Source organism: Aulostomus chinensis, chromosome 23, assembly GCF_037954235.1.
Source record: "Aulostomus chinensis isolate RoL2024-O1b breed Wild chromosome 23, RoL_Achi_v1.0, whole genome shotgun sequence".
Lineage (NCBI taxonomy): Eukaryota > Metazoa > Chordata > Actinopteri > Syngnathiformes > Aulostomidae > Aulostomus > Aulostomus chinensis.
The window spans coordinates 22,474,633-22,495,992 of NC_141342.1; the positions used below are offsets into that span (position 1 = coordinate 22,474,633).

Sequence of the window (21,360 nt, forward strand, 5' to 3'; positions counted from 1 at the left end):
ACTGAGCGTGTGTGTGTGTGTGTGTGTGAGAGGGAGAGAGAGAGAGAGAGAGAGAGAGAGAGAGAGAGAGAGAGAAGCAGGGTAGGGTAGGGTGAGTGTTCGTGGGCCAAAGCTGGAACTGCAGTGCTGCATCATGCTGAGTACATAATGTTCTGTACATTACAAACAGAGCTCTCTATATCCAGCAAGGCACTGATAAAAGCCAAGACAAATAAGGGCGTGTCTGCTCTCACTCCTCCGACCAAATTCTGCCTCGCCAACGACCAAAGCTTTTATCTTGGTTTGCTTAACACGTGTGCTGTATAGAGCCTTATCAGTGGATTCGTGCTGCGTCCCAACATGTATGCAGAGTTCTCTGACTTTGACTCGCTGGCTGCTTCTCAACACCCACACTTTTACAGCTCTGACAGAAGTTAAGCTCTTTGAGTAGCGTTCTGGTCGTCGTCGTTATCGTAAACCCCGCCCACCAAAGTCCGACTGAGCCCATGATGATGATTTGAAATGGTGCCTCTGTCAGAGAAGACTCATATTGATATTGACAGTTTGTTGAATGGACAGACCACCCAGCAGGGGGCGCCCTCTGTTACTGCTCAGAAGGTCAGTTTTAACTGTAATCAATGAGGAAAAAGTCCATCATTCTTGACTTCTTTGAGTTTAACGGGCAGGCTGGCATTTCTCAGGTCAGAATTCTTCTTTAGTTGTAATTTATTGACAACCAATAACAACAACGTGCCCCACCAACCCCCACTACGACACACGGACGAAGCGGAATGTGTTTAGGTGGGAAACGTGCTGCGCTGATGGCGAAGATACGGTGTTGCTCAAGGAGGCTCACATGAACGTGAAGGCTGAACCTTCGTGGTCTTCAGTGTTGCTCCTCGTTCACTTGGCTGCAGGCTGATGGCGGCGCAGCTGCTGGACCACACGTGGACGGGAGATCAGACCTTGATGAAGGTTCTCTATGGATATTCCACATGTGAATGAGGTCTCCTGATGTCCTCTTCATGTTAGCTTACTAATGAGGAAAAACATGTCGTTGAAGATGAGTTTTCTGTCCCGCAGACGTCCTGGAATAACAGACAGCTCGTCTGCAGAAATAGCAGCGTGTGGACATCTCTGGGGTTAGTCTGGTCTCAGGCTGTTGACTGAGAGACCTGCGGTGGGGAGACAGCCGCCAGCCTCGGGAATATATAGAAGCCTGTGTGAGAAAAGCCAATAAGTATTTATATAAACGTGTTTGTGTGTGTGTGTGTGTGTGTGTGTGTGTGTGTGTGTGCTGAGCTGATAGGAGCGGTAGGTCATCAGTAATCCAGTCTCATTAGCAGGTTAATGATTAAATAGTTAATTAAGAACGTCCTTCCTCCTCTTTGGCTCTCTTGGAACTCTTTCTGCTTTCACGTCTCCGTCTCTGCAGCCGTCATACGACTGCAGAGACGGAGACGTCCCCGAGGACCCGCATGACACGCCACCGCTGCGCCAAGAAAATGGAAAATCCACAAAGGAAAGAAGCGAGTGATAAGAACCCAGAAACAGTCAGACTGAAAAGATTGGAGTGTGTGTGTGTGTGTGTGTGTGTGTGTGTGTGTGTGTGTGACAGTGTGATATCTACATCAAACTAGAGATTTTGTGTCATGTGAACAATGTTCCTTCTATTTTTAAAAGTGGGCCCTATTGGTTGATTAACGGGTCCAACACTGAGCAGGAGAACTCTGTAGCCTGCCGATGATTCAAAGGGACTGTTGTCCGTGTCGGAGTCACGCCGCCGCGCCTGTGCTCCTCCTGCATGAATTCTTTGTTACTCCAGAGTACACTTGTGAAGCCCAACACACACACACACACACACACACACACACACACGTATGTAGTGAAATTTCCACTTTCCATAACCGTTAGCATTTATCTGGTCAGGGTTATTTTGTGAAGGCTAATTGGCAGCTAGCATCAGTAGCCTCCCCACCTCATCACTGTGCTATAGTTACTAAACTCAAAAATAAAAGTCTTAATTGATTTATTGCAAATATCCTTGTGCTCGCTGAGAGTGCTGTGAGTGAGTGTGAACATGAGCACATGCTGGTGTCACTGGTTTCAGCTGCCATGGCGGCGTTACGGGAGGGTCAGATACTTGATGTTTATTTGGGCAGCCAAAAAGGGGAAATGAACCACTTTTATCTGTTTTGTTGAGTGAAAACAGTTGAAGAAGAGTCAGATATATACAAACCATCCTGAGGTCATAGGTCACATGGTGGGTCGCACGACGTCTCTGACTGTATTTGATGATCTCAGCCAGTATTGTATCATAAAACACCGGTGTTGTAACGAGGGCTTGAGATGTAGACTGGTGTGTGTGTGTGTGTGTGTGTGTGTGTGTGTGTGTGTGTGTGTGTGTGTGTGTGTGTGTGTGTGTGTGTGAGAAAGGTGAACGTCCAGTTTCTAACAGCGTCTCGCCGTCTCTTATCATCATGTATGTTCTAGCTGAGGCGGCGCTGTGTTGATGACACGGCTGTACAAAGGAGCTGTCTGCTCTTGTTACGTGTGAGTGTGGGGCTCATGGTCCTGCTCCCCTTTCTGCTTCTTTGATGTTCTTCCTCCTGTTCCATGCACTTCCTGCCTCCATCAGCGCTCCCCTCATAAGGGCCTTTTGATTTGCTGCGGCCTGCACCACCGGCGGACCTGGACTAATCCTCAGAATCAAAGGTGTCACCTACTCTGAGCGGGAATGAATAGGCTGAGATTACTGCTGGACGCTAATCGCATTTATCCTCCGGGATGATAGCTTGTGTGGTGGGCGGGGCTCCGTGTCCGGGGCCGCTCTGATCCGATGGATCTCTTCAGTTTACCTGTTGAGCTTCTTCCTGGAGGAACATCACTATTCATGAGCTGCAGATAGAGGCAGCGCTCTACTGTGATGTGACATCATCACACCTACATCCCAAAATCCATTATGAAGAAGACAAACATAGAAGTTGAGATTTCTGCAGCACCTCTCAGGAAGCCCAAGGACGAAGTCCGACTGAGCAAGAAGAAAGTGCCTCATGATCTTCGATTTGATGGTAAACTCGTGCTTGGAACTGAAATGAGGAACGCTGAGCCTGAGCTAGCTTCATGCTAACAGTCTCCCCTATCAACTGTAAATCAAATGTAATTCACCTTTCATGAACTCACCATGGTGTTTCCTAAACTCTTGGGAGTTTTCCTCTCTGCTGTCACTGGGTGACTGAAGTGAGAATGAGTTCAGTTGAACATGTAAGCTGGTCCCTCTTGGTCATGTTAGCGCCAGAGCACTCATGTTCTCGTCAGATTATTAACCCCAATCGCAGTGTTGGTGGATCTCCGATCCTCCGTCTGGATCAAGGAGGCCTGGATTCTACCAGACCACCTGGAGAGTTGGTCAACGGACATTTCTGAACAGTTTAGCTGCTGTTAGCATCAGTCTCTGTTAGCTTCAAGCTAAATATACGTGGCTGGTTCTTCCTGCATTCTGGAGTCACTAAGAAGTGATGGAGGAGGGAAACATGTTCTCTGAGCTTGTGGATCACAGGAGACAATAAGATGCCTCACGTAGTCGGCGCATGAGAAGTTACAGTTGCAACAGATTTAAATGGCGGCTATAATGTGAAACACAACTGTGCTGACCCCCTGGGACCCGTGGCCAGCCACATGACCAGGAATGTTCTCTTCTCATAGAAAGGAGTGCAGCACCACTAATGTGTGCCGCATGTCTGAATTGGCTAATGAAAATCACCCAAGCCAGGAAGACCAAAGCTGCTGCAGACAGAGAGCTTCAGTCCAGGCACCTCAGAGGAGAACAGGAGAACAGAACCGAGCTGGCAGCACCACCCTAAACGTCTGCATGACTCAAGTGTGCAAGGCAGGTGGGGCAGGGACCCCCCCAAATATTGGGTTCCTCTTGCACTGGCAAGACCTTCAAACGCCACCAAAGCCACCATTGTTGGTCTTGGAAGCTTTTTTTTTTTTAACGAAAACAGAGAAGTTGTCAATAAGATGGAGAGGAATCTGTGTATACGCCAGCTGTTGTAGTACAAATATCCACAGTCGGATTCAGTGTATATAATATCACAGTGTTGATACTTGGTTGCTCCTCAGAGGAAACTACAGTATGCTAAGGACATGAAGTGTGCGTCTGCTGTACCGGCTCAGTTCCAGGTAAGACTTTTATCCTGTAATCTTACGGTGGAGACGCCTCGGCGCCGTAGACTGGCAGAGTTCTGTTTTGGGTCGTCCTCTCCGGGATGCCTGGACAGACTTTCCGAAATTTCCACTGGTACTTCAGGATGAACTGCAAAGATTTTGGTTGTCAAAGGTCACCGTGACATCACGGTGACACAGAACCAGGATGCAGTGTCTCATTTCTGGGCTTGCATACGTCAAAGACCTTATATCGAAGTATTGATCCTGCTATGGTGACCTCGTTCCAACTCCCACTGTGCCGTTGCCACCTGCCACCTCAAACAAACACTGTTCATGACGCGCGTCTTTGCAGGCCTCCTGTCACAGATCCGTCCGTGTCTCTGAAGCATCCGGCCTCATGTCCTCTGTCCTGCCATCTTTGCTGCCTTTCTGTCTTCATCATCTCTCTGCTTACCGTTCCCCTCCTCCTCCGCTACTGTGTGTTTGGCAACTGGCCGTATCGTGAATCCTGTCTCCCACACGGGCCAAGCACTCGTCTTCAGGGTGACACTGGGATACGCGGCCCGTCAGATGTCCTGACGGCTGTATATCCGTCCATGTCTGTGAGATTAACTGGTTTATCCACAGTTACACTCAGGTCACATGATGAGAGAACTGACTCCTGATGTGACAGGTTCCATTGTGAGTTCTGCAGGCCCAGTGAAAGAATGCATTTAAACCCAGAACATGTTTTGTTTTGATCTCCATCAATGAGCCGAGTCGCATGAAGGAACAATTCTCTGTCCTCAGCTTCCATCAGTTCCAGATGCCTGAAGGAAATGTGTATGTTAGTGGACTGCCATGGAAACTGGATTGTTCTGGAGTTCTGGGACGGTGATGTCAGCACAGTGGGCTGGCAGAGGGGGCGGAGTCAGTGTTGTGCGAGACGTTCCACCAGACGTCAGGACACTTGTGCAAGTGAAGAAGGGACACCCCCCCGAAGAGGCAGACAGCGGCAGTTGTTGACTGGCTGTGTTTTGGGTGGATCGATTTTGAGTAACTTGTTTTCTTTGAACACAAATAAAGAACTTGTCAATATGTTGGCGAATCTGTCTACACGCCAGCTGTGGAGCCAGGGTTTGGTTTGGGGGATGTACCACAGTGCCCCACCCCCCGAGGGAACGACTGAGTGCTACATTGATGAGAATTAATTCAGATTAGCCAAGCCTGTGTACAGCATCAGACATCAGGAGACGATCGATACTGAGAGGAGCGTCGCCACACTCACAGGAGTCAGTTGAAGCAGCAGCTGTCTATCAGTCCCTACGTGGTGTGATGACGCCATCCTCCGGGGGTGTAACGCGATCAGATCACCTGCAGAAGTGGTGTTGCTGTTCCGCTCGCTCCACGGACGTCATGTGTCCATGATGAGGTGAACTGGAAATCATAAAAATGTCAAATATCCCGTGATTATTGGTACGATGGATTATCAGTCTGAGCGCTGCTCACCTAGAAACAGAGCACAGATTACAGGCGGTCCTGGTTGGTCAGACGCACACCAATGATGTCACACGTCAACTCGTGTCAGATTATACCAGCGCGAGGTAAAACGCACCAAGAAAGAGGCTAAAGGCGTGTAAAGAATCGACATGCAGGCTGAGGGCGTCCCTGGCGGGGGACCCGGGACAACCTGACACGTAGCAGCTTGGGGCTGTAAGTCTTGACTTCTCATATGTTGCGGGTCATGTCTGAAGATCTTCCCCCTGCAGGCAGACGCTCTGCTTTCTGCCATCAGTCACAGCCCTGACATGCTGGCGAGCTCCGCCCCCCCCATGAGTTCAAAGCTAAGCTGGAACACAGAACCAGCTAAACACCGGCGTCCTGCAGCTAATCACCAAGCCGCCGCGTGGCGTCTCTTCCCGTCTCTTCCTGTCTCACGCCGATTCTGAATTTAACAACTCATCTGTCTCATCGCAGCATTCCCAAACTCCAGGATGCCACAGCCCAATCTGGCGCTCCCAAACCCTTAATCTCAACTCTCCCAACATGAGACCAAGATGAATTCTTCCACAGACAGATTGTCTGGGTCTGCTCGCCTCCATGATGGGCATCCATGCTTGAAAAAAGTCCAGTTAGTGAGTCGTGAAGCCCAGTCCTGTGTGACGCCGATGAGCAACCTCCTCTGAAAGTCTAAAAAGGTTCCAACCCAAGATAACAAATTTACTTCAAACTTCTTGACAATCCTCAAAATATGTTTTCAAATAACCTCTAGTGAGTGGTCTGCAGTATCCTTACAGTCCACCAGGGGGCCGTGACCCACAATTTGGGAATCACCATCTTAGTTTACTGAAAGTCTTTTGCTCAGCGTCTTCTTCTCTTGTCCATGTTGCAACACTGCCAGTGGGAAAGAGTGAGACTGCAATGCATGTTAGCTTGTAGCAGTAGCCTGTGCTTGCCCCGGTGAAACCACGCCCCTTCTGTCCTCTCAGCTGTGACCTCATCCATATTATTCCTCCGCTCTCTGCTTTTCTGAAGTCCCATGTGAGTAGTGACTGAACTCTCTTGTGAGTTTGTTCTTGTGCTTCAATTTAAAAAGTAGTTTCAATGGTTTTGTTGTGAGCAGTCAAACACGACTTCGTACAGTGTCCATGAGTTAGTCAGCTGCCGCCTCCGCCACATCTGCATCCATGAACGGCGTTCATTTCTGGTCCGTTCCCGAGTTAAAGGCTGTAGCTCAGGAGTCTCACAGACTCGCTGAGAATGGAAAGATGGAGGACATGTTGGAACTTGGGGTCAAGCGTGGTCACACGGGCATTTTCCCCTTCGGTGAAGGTGATTTGACGGTCATGTGACTGGGCATCGAAGCTTCCCTGAGAGCCGTGTCAGGACTTCCACAGAGCTGAGTATTCTTGCTGAGAAGTCTCTGTGACGTGAAGGTCCAGTGAAACGTGAGTGGGCAGCGCCGTGGCCCCAAACACCTCGGCACCTTTCGTGACTCTCCGCCGTGACAGGATCTACTGGTGTACTTTGATATTTGCGGCGTCTGTAATTGCTGCACTTCCTTTTTTGGAGGCGTGTGTTGATGCTGAGAACCCACAGCACACCTCCCTCTTAAATACCTTTCTTTTCTTTTCACTGCATCAGACTCTACCTTTATATGTCTTCCCTCATTTATTATTCACAGCACCTGAGATTCAACCTTGCACTGTGGAGCAGCGCGCTGGTAACAGTCCGTCTTTGTACATCGCTATCACAGGAAATACGAGGGCTTCGGTTTACAGCTCCGTCTGACAGCACTTTTATGTCAAAGCATCCCCCAAATCTGCTTTAAATGTCAGTGTGGGTGTGTTAGCTGGGAAGTTTTATAGGCTTCAAACCGCTGAAATCTGTTGATCATAAATCATGTGTGCTGGTGTGTTCAGGGAGTGGCCGGTGGTTGAGGCCCGCCTCGTATACGCGCTGCTTTATCTGACATCAGCACAGATACACTGTAGATATGAATCTGCTTGGAGCAAATATAGCAGCAGCATGTGATCCAATGCCACGCTGGGACGCGAATCCAGCCTGACACAGGACACCATCAGCATGTCCACAGCAGCAGCGCCAAATTCACACAGACACGCCGCACAGCACTCCATCACGGCTGCTGGTCAGCTACTAGTGTGACGACCTATGGACTCCCCGTCCCTCTAAGGATGCTGAACCGCGCCAACCTAGCACGGTTAACGCTCCTCGCTGGTCCTCATTGATGGCAACTTGAGCAACGGCGTTAAAACTGAAATTTGGCACAAATGTCCAGTGGGACTTGTGGACCGTGGAGGCAGGACACGGTTCCTCTCAGGACTCCTGAGGCTGCCTGAGGTTTCCCCCAGTTTTCCCATTAAAAGGTTGTTCTGGCATCATTTTACCTCACTGAGGGAGGGAGGGTCTGAGGGCGGAGGGTCTGAGGGCGGAGGGTCTGAGGGCGGAGGGTCTGAGGGCGGAGGGTCTGAGGGCAGCTGAGGGCGGAGGGTCTGAGGGCGGCCGAGGGTCTGAGGGCGGAGGGTCTGATGGCGGCCGAGGGTCTGAGGGCAGCTGAGGGTCTGAGGACAGCTGAGGGCGGCGGGTCTGAGGGCGGAGGGTCTGAAGAGGGCGGAGGGTCTGAGGGCAGCTGAGGGTCTGAGGGCGGAGGGTCTGAGGGCAGCTGAGGGTCTGAGGGCGGAGGGTCTGAGGGTGGAGGGTCTCCCCTGAGACAGCAGTGATTTTCAGCCCTATAATTAAAAGTGGACTTGATGTGACTTCACCTCAGGTGGAGGAAACCTATCACATGACAACAACCCAGGAAGCTCAAATTCACGTGAGACAAAACCAAAGTGATACATTATCAGGTGCATCGATGGATTTAGAACTGATTTGATTGGACAGGCGTTCATCATCCGCATCACGGCCATGGTGGGGGATGAACGCTGAGGGTTCTTCAGATCGCCACAGTTTCACTCTGTGCTTCATCCACATGCATTCCTGTCACTTTTTGAGACCTGAGTTCCATCCAATGGTGAATACGAATGTTGTGACTGATGAAGCGTCGGCAGCAGAGGGTGGAGGCTGGGAAGTCCGTCCATATATGGTGAATATCAAGTCAGGTCAGGTTTATCTGTACGGCGCCAAACCCCAACCAAAGTCCTGTCCTGACTCTGTCCAAGTAGAGCAGGTCCAGCACCTCCCTCCTTCAATGAACCTCCACCCAACAATTCTCCATCAGCAGCACATCCTGCAACAGCAGCCACCAGAACCTTCCTTTTATTAGAGTGCTTATAACCTGTGTACCTGTTGTGTACTGGTTGTGTACCTGTTGTGTACTGTGTGTTTTGGAAAAATAGATTAAGCCAGAAACTTTAGGAAAAGTGATTGAAACTGAATTTGCGGGAATGGGTGATTAATATTGGGTGAATATTGTTGGTCATTATTGATTGACAGGTTGTTGTTGTTGGAATGAACCATGTAGCTCATCAGTAGTTACAGTTCAACGTGCTGCTAAACGCTGACACACGCGGGCCTGGGAGGCCTGTAGGGCCTGGAGACGGCGCTCAGGGTGAACATGAACCTGTTCTTGGATCTTTTTCTTTTTCTTGATCAACTAACCAACCAGTAAAAGTCTGCCTGTTGCAGGTCAGCAGTGAACCCCTGACTGAGCGCTGGAGGCGTCTTGTAGGGTAATGACAAGCAGGCGCTGGTTAACCAGCTATCAGATTCCTGTCCTGAAAGGCGACCTAGCAAGGAGCCTGGGACCCCTGCTCCCCCCTCCTGAACTCCAAGATGATATTTAGAGTTAGTTTTAACTCCAGCTGGAGGCCGGTGTTCCACCACATTCCCATTCATCTTGCTTGTTGTTGGGCCAGCATCATCACAGCGAGCTTCCTGGTGTGTCCCTGCCGCGCCGGCCTGCCGGGGAAGAGCCCTCCAGCTAATTAGAGACTTGCCAATGGAATTTCACGGCGACAAAGGGAGCTCTTCATGTCGGCAGGAGGGTGAAGAGGCTGCAGCAGCACAGCCCCAATCAGTTAGTGGAGTGAGGAGACTTTATTTTCCTCCAAGGATACCTAAGCTTGCTCTCAGCGTAGCTCCGCCTCCCTTTGCTTGTGTTGACATCTCTGTGTCTGTTGCTGTGCAGCGGGGGAGGGGCTGCCCGAGTGGGGCCTGTCAGCACAGCGGCGAGATAATTGACCTCCTGTGACATGTTGAGCTGACCTGCTGTCTCTCCAGCATATCTGACCCATATTCCTGCATGCAGACGTCACTGAGCGCTGCCTCTCCTGGTAGAGGATCAGCAGGTTTACAGAGCGCCCCCCCCAGCACCGTCATCCCAGCAGCCTCATCTCCCTCCTCAGCTTCCCCACAATGAGGCTTCAGGTTCAGGAAGCGGCTGCAGCAGCACAGTCGGCGCTGGTCTGCTGCTGCATTCACACACACACACACACACGCACACACACACACACACACACACACACACACACACACACACACAAAAGTGTTTGTCTGTATGTGTGTGTACGTATATGTGTATGTATGCATGTATGACTGTATATATGTATATATAAATTTATATATTTGCACGGGTGTATATAAATACACACGTGCACACACATACGTGTGGCTGTGTGCACGTGTGTATATAAATACACACGTGCACACACATACGTGTGGCTGTGTGCACGTGTGTATATAAATACACACGTGCACACACATACGTGTGGCTGTGTGCACATATAAACATAAGTATATACACATATAGGTTTATATATCTACACCTATATAACCCTCTATGTGTATATATAAACACATATACGTTACATGTTTGTATACATTGATGACATCAGCAAACAGGAAGCAGCTCTAAGGCTCTTGGTTCTGTTGACATCATATCAAGACCCTTTAATATTTCCAAGCTGCTCAAAGAGTTCAGATCACAACTTGGTACCAAAACACAACTTAAAGAGGCCCATTTCTGACAGTAAAATAAGAACAATAAGATTATGAACTTGATAAAACTTTTTCTAATGGTCAGTTTCATTTGGACTCAAAATTCCCTTTGAATCTGTGAATTGTGGCTTCTTGTCTCATGAACCTGATTTTACTTCTCAGTTTTATTATTTTGATCTGCTGATTTTGACTTTCGAATTGAGATCAAGTCCATTTTATTTATGTAGTGCCCAAACTTAAGAAGGTCCATCATGTGACTTGAGAGGACAGCGGAGGGAGAAACACACTCCTCAAGTTACTCTGTTTCTGTATTGTAGTTTTCTCCTCATTCTGATGATATCTTCGTAATCAAGGCTAGATTTTTATCTCCTTTTCCCTTCTCCTCCTGGCAGAAGTGGGCCTCCGTAGGAAGTGGACCCTTCATCTGACTTGGACGGCAGCCAGGTTCCCTCTGCCTCAGGTCTTTATGCTAAGCTAGGCTAACACAGTCTAGCTGGAACTGGACAGAGGAAGTGCTGAAGCCGCCATGTTCGTCCCGGTCTTGGTCCAGCATCACTTGGTTTAGCTTCTTTTCTGAAATGGCAGGTTAGCAAACATCAGCTAGCATCGAGGTTGTGTAGCTCGGCAGCTAACGTCTGACAATCAAGGCTGCAGGATGTTTATGCAGCCATTCCAGCGTGACGTGACCTCGGCCTGCAGATAAATGTTTGGCTTTCCTGAGGTAAACAGGCCAGAGGATGGAGGGAGAGGCCGGCAGAGGAACAGAGGAGAGGGGGACACGTGTGAGTGAGAGGAAGAATGAAGGGAAAGGAGAGTCGCGTTGAGGAGGGTCACAGGTGTGTGCGTTGAGCTGCCCCCCCCAACAATCCTCTTTCCATGTCCTGCAGGGTGGAGACGAGGCGGACCGCACCACGCAGGAGGCCTGGTGAACTCATCAAGCGCTCACAAGCACACGCTATGACTGGTAAGTTGTGTTCTTCTTCCATGTGTTTGGTATGTTGATGGTGTGTTACAGTGCAGCCAGCTCAAGGGTGTGGGGTCACAGCCCAGAAGGATCTACCTCTATGAGCCCCCCCAGCAGCTCCAGGGAATATCAGGCTTCATTAGCCAGCCCCCCAGGATCCTCACACCCCTCTGTCTGGTTCTCTGCTGCTTTCTGGACTCCAGTTTTCAACACATCTCAGCGCTGCTGCGTCATGGCCGCCGGTTCACCTTCGCCCAGTCGATATCTGAGCTTGAGTTCTAATCAGTGGGGCCTCCAGACCCCCGAAGACCCTCTGCTACACGGGGGGGGGGGGGGGGGGGGGCCACGAGCTGAGGCTCTGTTTGTTTTGTTACTGTACAAATAATTTCCACACAATACACACACACACACACACACACAAGTAAATAAATTACATCAGCAAATCAAATCTTAGGTTAAAAACTGCTGAAAAAACTGCAACATTTAAATCTGGGGTCTCTCTTGGCGGGATTACAACCCTTAAATCAGATCTGTTAACTATCTGATGCAACTCCTGAAGCACAAAAACAGTCCAGCCGCTCACAATTAAAAATATAATCATGACGCTATTACCAACAATAATGTCAATAACAACAGGAAGTAAGTGTCCTTCTGTGTGGCCCGGGATGCCCTGGCGTCGGTGCTGCTGATCTAAAGAAGGAGCGACTCTTCAGGTGCGAGTGTTCCTGGTCCATCGACGTCTGTGACTGTCAGAGGGAACCATCAACGCATCGTGCCCATTCCCAATGATTTGTTTTGACTAAAGGAGGCTTGAGGTGATGATGGGAACACGTTCTCGGTGCGTGCTCATGTTTAGGTTCCCCGGTCCGGTCTGGCCTCCAGCTGAGCGCAGCAGCATGTGTGGCTGCCAGCACGAAGCCTGATATTAAACGTATAAATTGAATCGTAGCTGAAGCTCCGCAGGAAATGTCTTTGTTTAAATTGCCTCTATAAAGCTCCGTCTGCAGCTGGTGGAGCGCCAGACATTTCTGGCCTGCAGCAATATGCTTCCCCGATCCGTAGTCATAAATACGAGAGCGGAGATGAAAACACGCCCCCGGCTCCTGGTACAGGTGCTTCAGCCAGGACCAGGATTAGAACGACTCTTGATGTGGCTGCTGGCTCCACCCCTCAGGCTCACGGGTCACAGCTGCTGGTCGAGCAGAGGACTTGTCCCCGTCGTGGGGGGTCTGTGGTCCGTCCCACGCCCGGAGATGGAGGTGGGACGTGGGTGATGATGTGGCGATGCAATTGCTGCATACTCTGTTATGGCCTCATGTGATCAGTGGACGGTTGTAGCTGCCGTCGTCTTCTTGCTGGCGGTGTCTGGTGGACACGAGGCAAGAAGAGATGGGTTTGATTGGTGAGCTGTGAGCTGCCTGCGTTCCTGTGGTTCGTCTCCTTCATCTCAGCTCTGCTTTGATGGTTGGATTCACTTCTTCACCAGCTTCTTGATTATTTACCCCCCCCAATCTGTCTTGTTGCTGTTCTTCCACTTCAGCTCCAGTCACTCTGATCTTTTCTCTTGGGTGTACCTGGAGCGCGGCAGGTACTGTAGGAGCTGACTGGAAGTGGACTGCAGATCGTCTGAGTACCTGAACCGCTCCCTGTTTCAGCCTCAGCTGCCATTCGATACGCCATCATACCAGGACACGACTGGGCTCGCTGTATTCAACAGAAGTTCATTGAATTAACCGTCGGTTTCCAAGTAAAAGCCAAAATTTTTGCAACCTACAAATAAAATATGGCGTATATTGAAGTCTATGAAGGCGTCCCACCCCTCCATACGCGTGACTCACACCAGCAGGGACCTGAAAACCAGTCCCACTGGACAGGATCTGGAAGGCGAGATGGGAGCGACTCTCCAGCAAAAAGTTTCCTCGCTGGGGAAACAAAATGGTTGCAGGCTATTGAACTCGGAAAGGCGGATATTTGAGAAGGTGTGTTCAGCCCCAGGAAGCGAGCTGGGTGGGGGTGTCACATACATTAGCCTCACACTTTCAGGTTCAGGGGTTCCTGTGCACATGCATGCAGCCATGCTTTCGTGAGTGAGGAGGGGCAGCGGTGGCGAGGGGCGGATCCATCACTGGGCCACAGGCTAGCATCCTTAACACCTCATAAATCTCACCCGGTGCACCGGGTCGCTGCTGACATCAGCACATGCACACACTAAAACAGCGCGCTGTTGTCTGGAGCCACACGTGTATGAAGTGTGTCTAATTGGACTCAGGAAATAGCGAGTTTGAGTCTGTGCGTCGACGGTGACGTAGGGAATGATGATGACGAGGAAACTGTTGGTGGAGGTCACCTGGTGAACCCGGTGGAAACGAGTGAGGTCGTGTCAGGCCCGCGTAAGAGATCTGATGGTTCCAGAGGCGCCGACCTGCCAATCATCTCTGGATGGAGCGAACCCACCAAACATCACTTCATCTTTTTTTCCATATCGTTTTCCGTCCCAGTGAAAACACCAAAATGCATCATGCACTCTGCACTGCAGCACAGAAGAAGTGCGGCGCAGGAGTGCTGGTGCAGGGTTCCGTGCCTCATCTGAAGCTTTGTCCCACCACCTGAATTTCCCTGGAGAACCAGAAGCCTTGAGCAGAGGTTTGGTTCTGCAGTTGAGAGACCCGTCACAGGTGTACGACCCCCGTAGTGGGACTGTCCCAGTGACCCTGACTTGTGGTACGACAGCGGCCATCGTGTGTCCTGCTGCTGGTAGAGTTTCACTCTGGCCTGCAGGAGGAGTGCTGCACAGCCAGCAGCCATCTTGATTCCACGAACGTCTGTTCTGCTCTACCTGGCCGTGACCTCGTGTGTGTGATTCCATGTCCTTCCCCTCAGGGGAGCGGAGATGTAAATGCTGGTGATGTTGAGAAACGTTCTCTGCCTCTGAAACTCTCTCACCTGTTCTGCCTTGTCATTCTGCTTGACTTGAAGGTCGAGCAGGAAGTGTGACATTGTAAGCTCCTCCCATCACAGGAATCCACCGGTTCAGGAACTCCCTCTTCTCTGAGTCGTGCTCCTGTTTCGTTAGTGGACTGTTGATACTTGCTCTGTTAGACCGGGCCGGGCCGTTTGGATCTGCAGAACTTGGTCCATCGTCTTCAGCTCTGTAGCAGTGGCCTGGTCATCTGACATTAGACTCGTTCTCCCACCAAACCTGTTCTTGCCTCCAACTGGTGTCGCGAGTCAGAACTCTTGTGCGTGTGAAGACTTGATCAGTAACTGCTGGCAACGAGTGAATGACGAGTGTCACATGTAGAATTAAGTAAATGTGATAACAAATAATCCTCTTATAGGAACTGAACAGGCGGCGGATGTCGCGTGTCTGTGATGAGAGTCAGCGTGAGTGGAGAGGGACTCAGTTGCTTTGATTTATTAGGTCTTTCTATGATGATTAGTAGTGAATTGATTGATAGAAAGTACTTTAGTTTCCTGTTCACCTGCTCAGCCTCTCCCCCCACCTCCCACCCCACCCCCGTCTTTGGTCTCCAGTCCTGTTGTTGGTGGATCCCTGATCCTCCGTCTGGATCAAGGAGGCCTGGATTACCAGACCCCCTGGAGAGTTGGTGACCAGACGTTCCTGGACAGTGTAGCTGCTGTTAGCATCAGTCTCTGTTAGCTTCAAGCTAAATCTACGTGGCTGGTTCTTCCTGCAGCCTGGAGTCACTAAGAAGTGATGGAGGAGGGAGACCTCTGAGTGAGCTGAGTACTCCTGGTAGTGAGTGAGTACTTGGAAGGTGAAATATTCTTATTTCACTTTAAGAGGAACATTCTGGGTTAAACTAAATCCTTGTTGCTGAACAGGGGACCAGAACGTTGCTTGGTAACTTTCTCTGAACATTTTTAGGAGGAAGTAGAACCTAGCGGTGTGAGTAGTTCACCTTCCCAGCATGTTGAATGTCTGTCTCAGTCAAATGAGAGACAGAGACCCTCCTGTGTGTGGAAGTATTATCTAGCGAGCCGCTGGTGACGGCCGCGCCGCTGCTGCTAGCAGCTGGGAGGGAGGGACTTCCTGGTAAACAGAGCGTAGGGGCCAGGATAGAGTGGGTTCTGTGTGGCCGCCCAGCGCTCTGACAGGCATTAGCTTAACGAGAGATTGAATACGTTAGTAGGGAAAGTACACAGTGCAGGCCCTGCAGCTGACCGCGCTCTTCCCCGCCACTGCTGATGGCCGATGTGCTTATTTGCAGCTGTCATGCACAAGTGAAGCCCTCTTTTGTGGTTCACGGACTCTCAACTTCCCCTGATTTGTATTTGTGGATGTCAGCTCCCCCGGCCTTCCTTTCAGGAGCTTTTCTGGGCCTTTTAAGGAGCATTACAGAGCCGTTATGTTAGCTGCTAGCAGCACCGCCTCAGCTCCTCCGCACTCCGGCATCACGCCAACATACGCCAACATCGAATCAAGCACCCTCGTTCATGGGCTTCCAGCTCCGTACGCCAAAAGAACCTGGAATCATTAAGGTCCCAGCTTACTGATCCTGCAGGCGGCGATGTGCGAGCTACTGCTGTCTGCAAACCCTAACCGGGACTCCCGCCATGGTGAGTCCTGCGTGAGACTTATTCCAACATGTGAAGGTGGCTCGGGTCTCTCTCAGGACCTCCTGACCATGAATGATAGAGATGAGGAGTTTCCTGAGGAGGAGGACGTGTTGCCACTTCTCATTTTCAGACGGTCGATGGCGTCTCTGGGCTCTGACACCTTTGTGGGCTTTTACAGATTCTGGAGTTCTAATTGTTTCTCTTGTTTCACTCCCCTATGAACCATCTGAGCCCCCCATGTGTCCCCCAAATGTGTCGTAGTTTTTGGGTTATAAAGGAAGCCTTGTTGTGGTCCAGGTCTCATTAGCTGATGACATCAGAGCGTGCTGGGTGGGTCTCTGATCAGACGAGCCTGTAAGCTGCCTGGTCATTGTCCCATCAACCAGCTCGTAAATGTCACGGGAAGGATGTGGCATGTGGATGAAACGTGTTGAGAGGACTTTTATCTGCCCAGTGGGACGCAGCGGCGAGTGGCTGCTGCTCGCCGTCACACACGTTAGAGGCAGCTGCCTTGGTGTGCGGGTCCGACTCGTCTGACTCGGGTCAGATGCGTAGACCTGAAGTACCTGAAATGATGGATTCTCTGTTTCAACTCTGAGCTGGTTTGAGATGATGGTGAAGTTTATTAGTGACACCAGTGGTTGGTGGTCTTGATCCTTCTGGTTTTAGTGGTTCGAGTGTGAGAGCACACATACACACACACACGTACATACTCATTCACACAAATATAAACACGCATACATACACAGGTGAACTCTTACCTTTGCCTGGTAAGTCACAGCAGCAGGCAGTGGGCGGGGCCGAAGCGTCTCACGTCAGAGCGCTAGACGTCTCCCATGAGCGACGTTCACTTATTTTACACGTACTTCATTTGTTTTAGTTGGGTGAAATTCAAGGTTGACATCGTTTGCTGCTCCCAGGAATGTGGGCTGTCAGAAGGGCAGAGCCGGAGCTCCGCATGTGGACCATGTGCTGCTGTGTTTACCCGTCACACCAAACCGCACTTTTACGTTTCCTTAATTGAAATCAGGCCGTTCGAACGGCAACCAAGCACAACGAGCTCCATGGCTTCCCAAACCACACTGTTAGCATTCTAATTTTAGATAACTCGTTTTCCTTTCACTATCTTTTCCTCTCCCTCCGTCCACAGTCTTTTAAGTCTGACATTTGCAGTCGTACATCAGCAGCGTGAAGACGGCGAGCTCTGACAGGTGGCCAGTGAAGACCAAGCGTGTGGTTTAAAGGGCGGGTTCTTAGGAAGCGCAACAAAAAGTCTGAAAACACTGCGAGGACCCTCAGAGATGAACTTCAATGTCCTGCTCCCTCCATCTATAAATACCCGTCCCTCCTCCTGTGTTGCTGAGTGTGAGACTCGGCTGCTCGCCGCTGTACTGAGGCTCACACTCAGCCTGTTTATTTTTCTACATGTGTGCGGGGGGGCTGGTGCACAGTCGCATTATAGATATTCAAACCTCTAATTACCAAGTCAGGAAGGCCAGGAACATCGGGCAGGGACCTCAGGGAGCATCTGGGAGTGGGTGTGCTGGGGGTGTGTGCTGCTCTTAGCCAATCAGATTGCTTCTCCACCAGGAAGTGGGGTTTGAATTGTGTTGCTGCGGCAACCAGGGAACTGAAATAACGAAGAGAGAGAGTGGAGAAGACGCTGCTCGCTGCCAAACTATGAATTTCCTTTATTTACAGAGTTAATGACAGAGCGCGAGCAGATAGTTTTACATGAGCTGATAAGAATGGAGGACGCCAGCAAACCCACAGCGCGCACGATGGCTAAAGAGGGATAAAAAGAACCGTGGGCTGGTAGAGAGAATCTCTGCTGAGCAGGTCAAAGGTTACAAGAATGCAGGAGGAGTCAGCAACGTATATGTAGTTTGAAGCTTAAAGCTAACTAACGGCGAACAAAACCCACACTGTCCCAAAACTCGCCAGGTGGTCTGGAGTCCAGCAGCACTTTGAGCTCAACATGCTTGGCTGTTCCATGAACAAGAACCAGACTGGAAGTTTTCTGCTTCGTTTATTTGTAGCTTGGGTCAAAGAGCTTGTGGATTACAGAACCACAAACTTGAACCAGAATCAGGTTCCAGTGGGACTCATGCCAGGACGTGTGCAGAACTCTGTTGCAGACGCGTCTCACCTCAGTCTCACCGTGGAGGTTCAAGCGCTTCAGCGACGCGGCTGTCAGTCACACATCTGCAGCGCTGCTCAGCTTCGGTGAGTCGCACAAACTCTTCTCTAAAATCAGAGTTCTGCTCCAGAAGGAAACTCTGAACTTGGTAATGCAATCTGGGTTTGTCTTACAGTGGAACCTTGATGGAATATTCTAGAAGGCACTGAAAGAAGGACCCCTGTGGAGACGTTGTCTGGTATAGAAGCAGATGGATAGTTGGACTCTTGATGTCCATGTGAACCAGTCTGAGTCTCCACCCTCCAACAAGCAGCAGCCAGTGAGGCACAACATCCCGGGGATGATCTGGTCCTAGTGACGTTCTGGTCCTAGTGACGTTCTGGTCCTGGTGCACCACACAGACACCGTTCCCCTTCCTCAGAGCCCTGATGGTCTCTTCTTCATCTGTCAATTCAGGTACTTGGCCGACTCTGTCAGCCGCTGGTGCAGAGGAAGAGGCCATTTTATTAATCAGATGCTGGGTTTGGGCCTGTGGGCCGGCACAACTGCTGGTCGTCCCAGGGGGAGCCTCCTGACAGCACTTCCTGCTCAGGGGGGGCTGCTGTCCAGATTAGAGGAAATGACTTAATGGTTCCAGCAGCTCCAGATACTTCCCTGACCACTCTGCTCTTTTGCTGCTGACTTTTGCCTGTGTGTGTGTGTGTGTGTGTGTGTGTGTGTGTGTGTCTGCGTTCACCCAGGTGAAGCCCCCGCCACACCTGCAGAGCCTGTGTGTGATGTCACAAAACTTCCTTGACAGTCTTAGAGTTTCATCTCAAACGCTCATCTCAGACAGTCTCGAGGTACTTAGATGCTAATTCAAGTCCACTTAGTAGTAGTACTACTACTACTCGTAGTAATACTACTGCAGCTGTACAACAGGAAGAGCTCTGGTGTGAAGTTACTGTGAAACACTCCAGTAAGTGTTCAATCAAGCAAAAGAGGAGACGGCCTCATGGCGGTGAGGTGCCACGGAGAACCTGAACCCACAAAAACCTCACCAAACTGTCCAATAAGTAGTAGTACACAAGGATTTGAATACCAATACTACGACTTTCCCCATGTTGGAAACTAATCAGTTATTTCTGGTCAGAGGAAGTTGTTACTGTTCCATTTCTGTTTATTCCTGAACCCCAGCAAAGGTCACATGACAAAGCTTCAAATCCTCTTTGTGATGTACACGTGAAATATGCAGGTAAACAACCTGGGAGTGCGTGCGCGTGATGGATCATCATCTTTGCTCTCAGTACTGACGTTATCAGGTCTGTTTTGGGAAGTCGAGTGACCAGAACTGGAGCAGTGAAGTTGAGTCTAGGCGGTGAGAGAACGCCACACTTCTGTCTCTGGGCCTGTTCTTTTCCTGGTGACCACAGGAAAACCCGCCCTGTTGCTGCTCGACGCTGATGAGCTAACTAGCATGTGTCATGCATGTGCAAATAATGAAACTGGCCACGACAGTGACATGTCCTCCCCACCTGTGTCAGCTGATGAGGGTAACCCTGGCCTTCGCCTAATCAGCCAAGTAATTATATAGCACACAAGTGATTAGCGGCGGCGTGCGGGGGTCAGCGAGGGGACACCCACGTCTCTGTCAGGGCTGAGGGAGATGCGCCGCATGTCTCCGCTGGTCCCCTGAGGTCCTGTGTTATTTTAATGTTTCCCGTCTGACAGCGTCCGTGAACGTCTGCCTCTGCTCAGAAGCCGGCGTCTCCTCCGATGGGGGAGATGCAACCGCTATCTAGGTTATCTATTTAGAGCGCCTGTTACGGCGAGGAGCAGCCTGGAGGTTGTGAGTCACAGCGACGATGTGGATGCTTGTTTTCGAGGCTCCTCATGCAGGAGAAGGTAATTAGTCTTTGCTGCTGATCGTCAGGCTCGATGGGTACCACTGCTGGTCAGCTCGAACTGCTGAAGGGAACAGCGTGATGAGGAGTTCCCAACATGGCCTTCCATCCCTGGGTTACCTCTGATAATGACTCAGCTCACAGCTCGCCATCGTTATCCCACAAATAATGCATGGATGTTCAATGCTGACTAAATAACATTCCCATGAGGGGGGCAGGGAAAGTTCAGAGCGCCGGCAAAACTTCAGTGAGATCAAAGACCAGGCAGGCTTCACAGCCCAATCACACAAATCAGATCCGAACTCCCGTTAAAGTCCTCCCTTGCACCCTGAACAGTTTTAGAGGCAGCAGCAAGACAAGTGTCCTGGCGCTGGTTTATAATCAGAGCTTTCCTGCCTTCTGCTCAAGAATTCTGCTCTTGTTGAAAAGAATTGTGTGTAAAAAGCCTCAACTGGCTGCTAACGCAGGTACGGCCTCTTTATCTGCAAGTGAAATGAGCTAAAGATCTGTTGTTGCTGCTGGCGCTTCTTTAAAAACGATGCTTTAACGCTCTCCTTGCCTGTCGTTTATTTACCTCCTCATTACCCAACACCCACGGAGACGTTTGCTCTTTCACACCCAGCCTTGGGTCGTAGTTTCAGGGTTGAGCAAACATGAGTGAGAAGTGCAGTTTGACGCCGTTCAGCTGCTCACACAATCCCGACTTCGACCTGTTTGCTCTCGTCGACGTAAAGGCCAAGTCACCTGAAACCTTCCACAAGTCGGCTACAGACGTTCGCCGCTGACGTTCCCTACGCTCTTACTGAGTTCTTTACACGCCACCAGCACAGTCAGTGATTTCAGAACAGGTTCCTTGACCACCCTCAGAGCAGGTGTTCACGTGTAAGTCTGATGAGTCGCGAGTTTATATTCTCATCCCCCCCCCCCGTCTCTCATGTTTTCCTGCTCTCATTCTGTGAACAAGCCAATCAGAGGCAGAGTGGAAGTGTCCTCTGATGATGTGTACACCATATGCCCATGACCATTTGTCCTCTGATCCCAGGCCTCAAGTACCTGTCTCACAGAGCGAGCGTTTACGTTCGCTGTGTTAGCCTAGCCACCAGTGGTGCTAGCGCCATCTGTGGAGGAGGAGCAGCCTGCCTAATGTAGGCTGGTGGTCACGAGTTATTCAGGTGTGCCATCATGGACCATTAACTATGTAACAA

The 21,360-nt window shown here is 50.3% G+C and overlaps 1 protein-coding gene across 5 annotated transcripts in view; it reads left to right on the plus strand.

The window, feature by feature from the left end:
* LOC147240121 (thyroid hormone receptor alpha-B) overlaps nt 1-21,360 on the plus strand; it is a 103,536-nt gene that overhangs the window by 41,306 nt on the left and 40,870 nt on the right. For 3 of the 5 annotated variants that reach the window (XM_086196284.1, XM_086196282.1, XM_086196285.1), the window contains one exon: nt 11,475-11,551. The exons of 1 other annotated variant lie outside the window; for it this stretch is intronic. The gene's annotated coding sequence lies outside the window, so the exon portion shown is untranslated. Of the gene's footprint in view, nt 1-11,474; nt 11,552-18,171; nt 18,359-18,447; nt 18,729-21,360 lie in introns of all 5 variants that reach the window. One more of the 5 variants, XM_086196283.1, reaches the window with a different exon arrangement.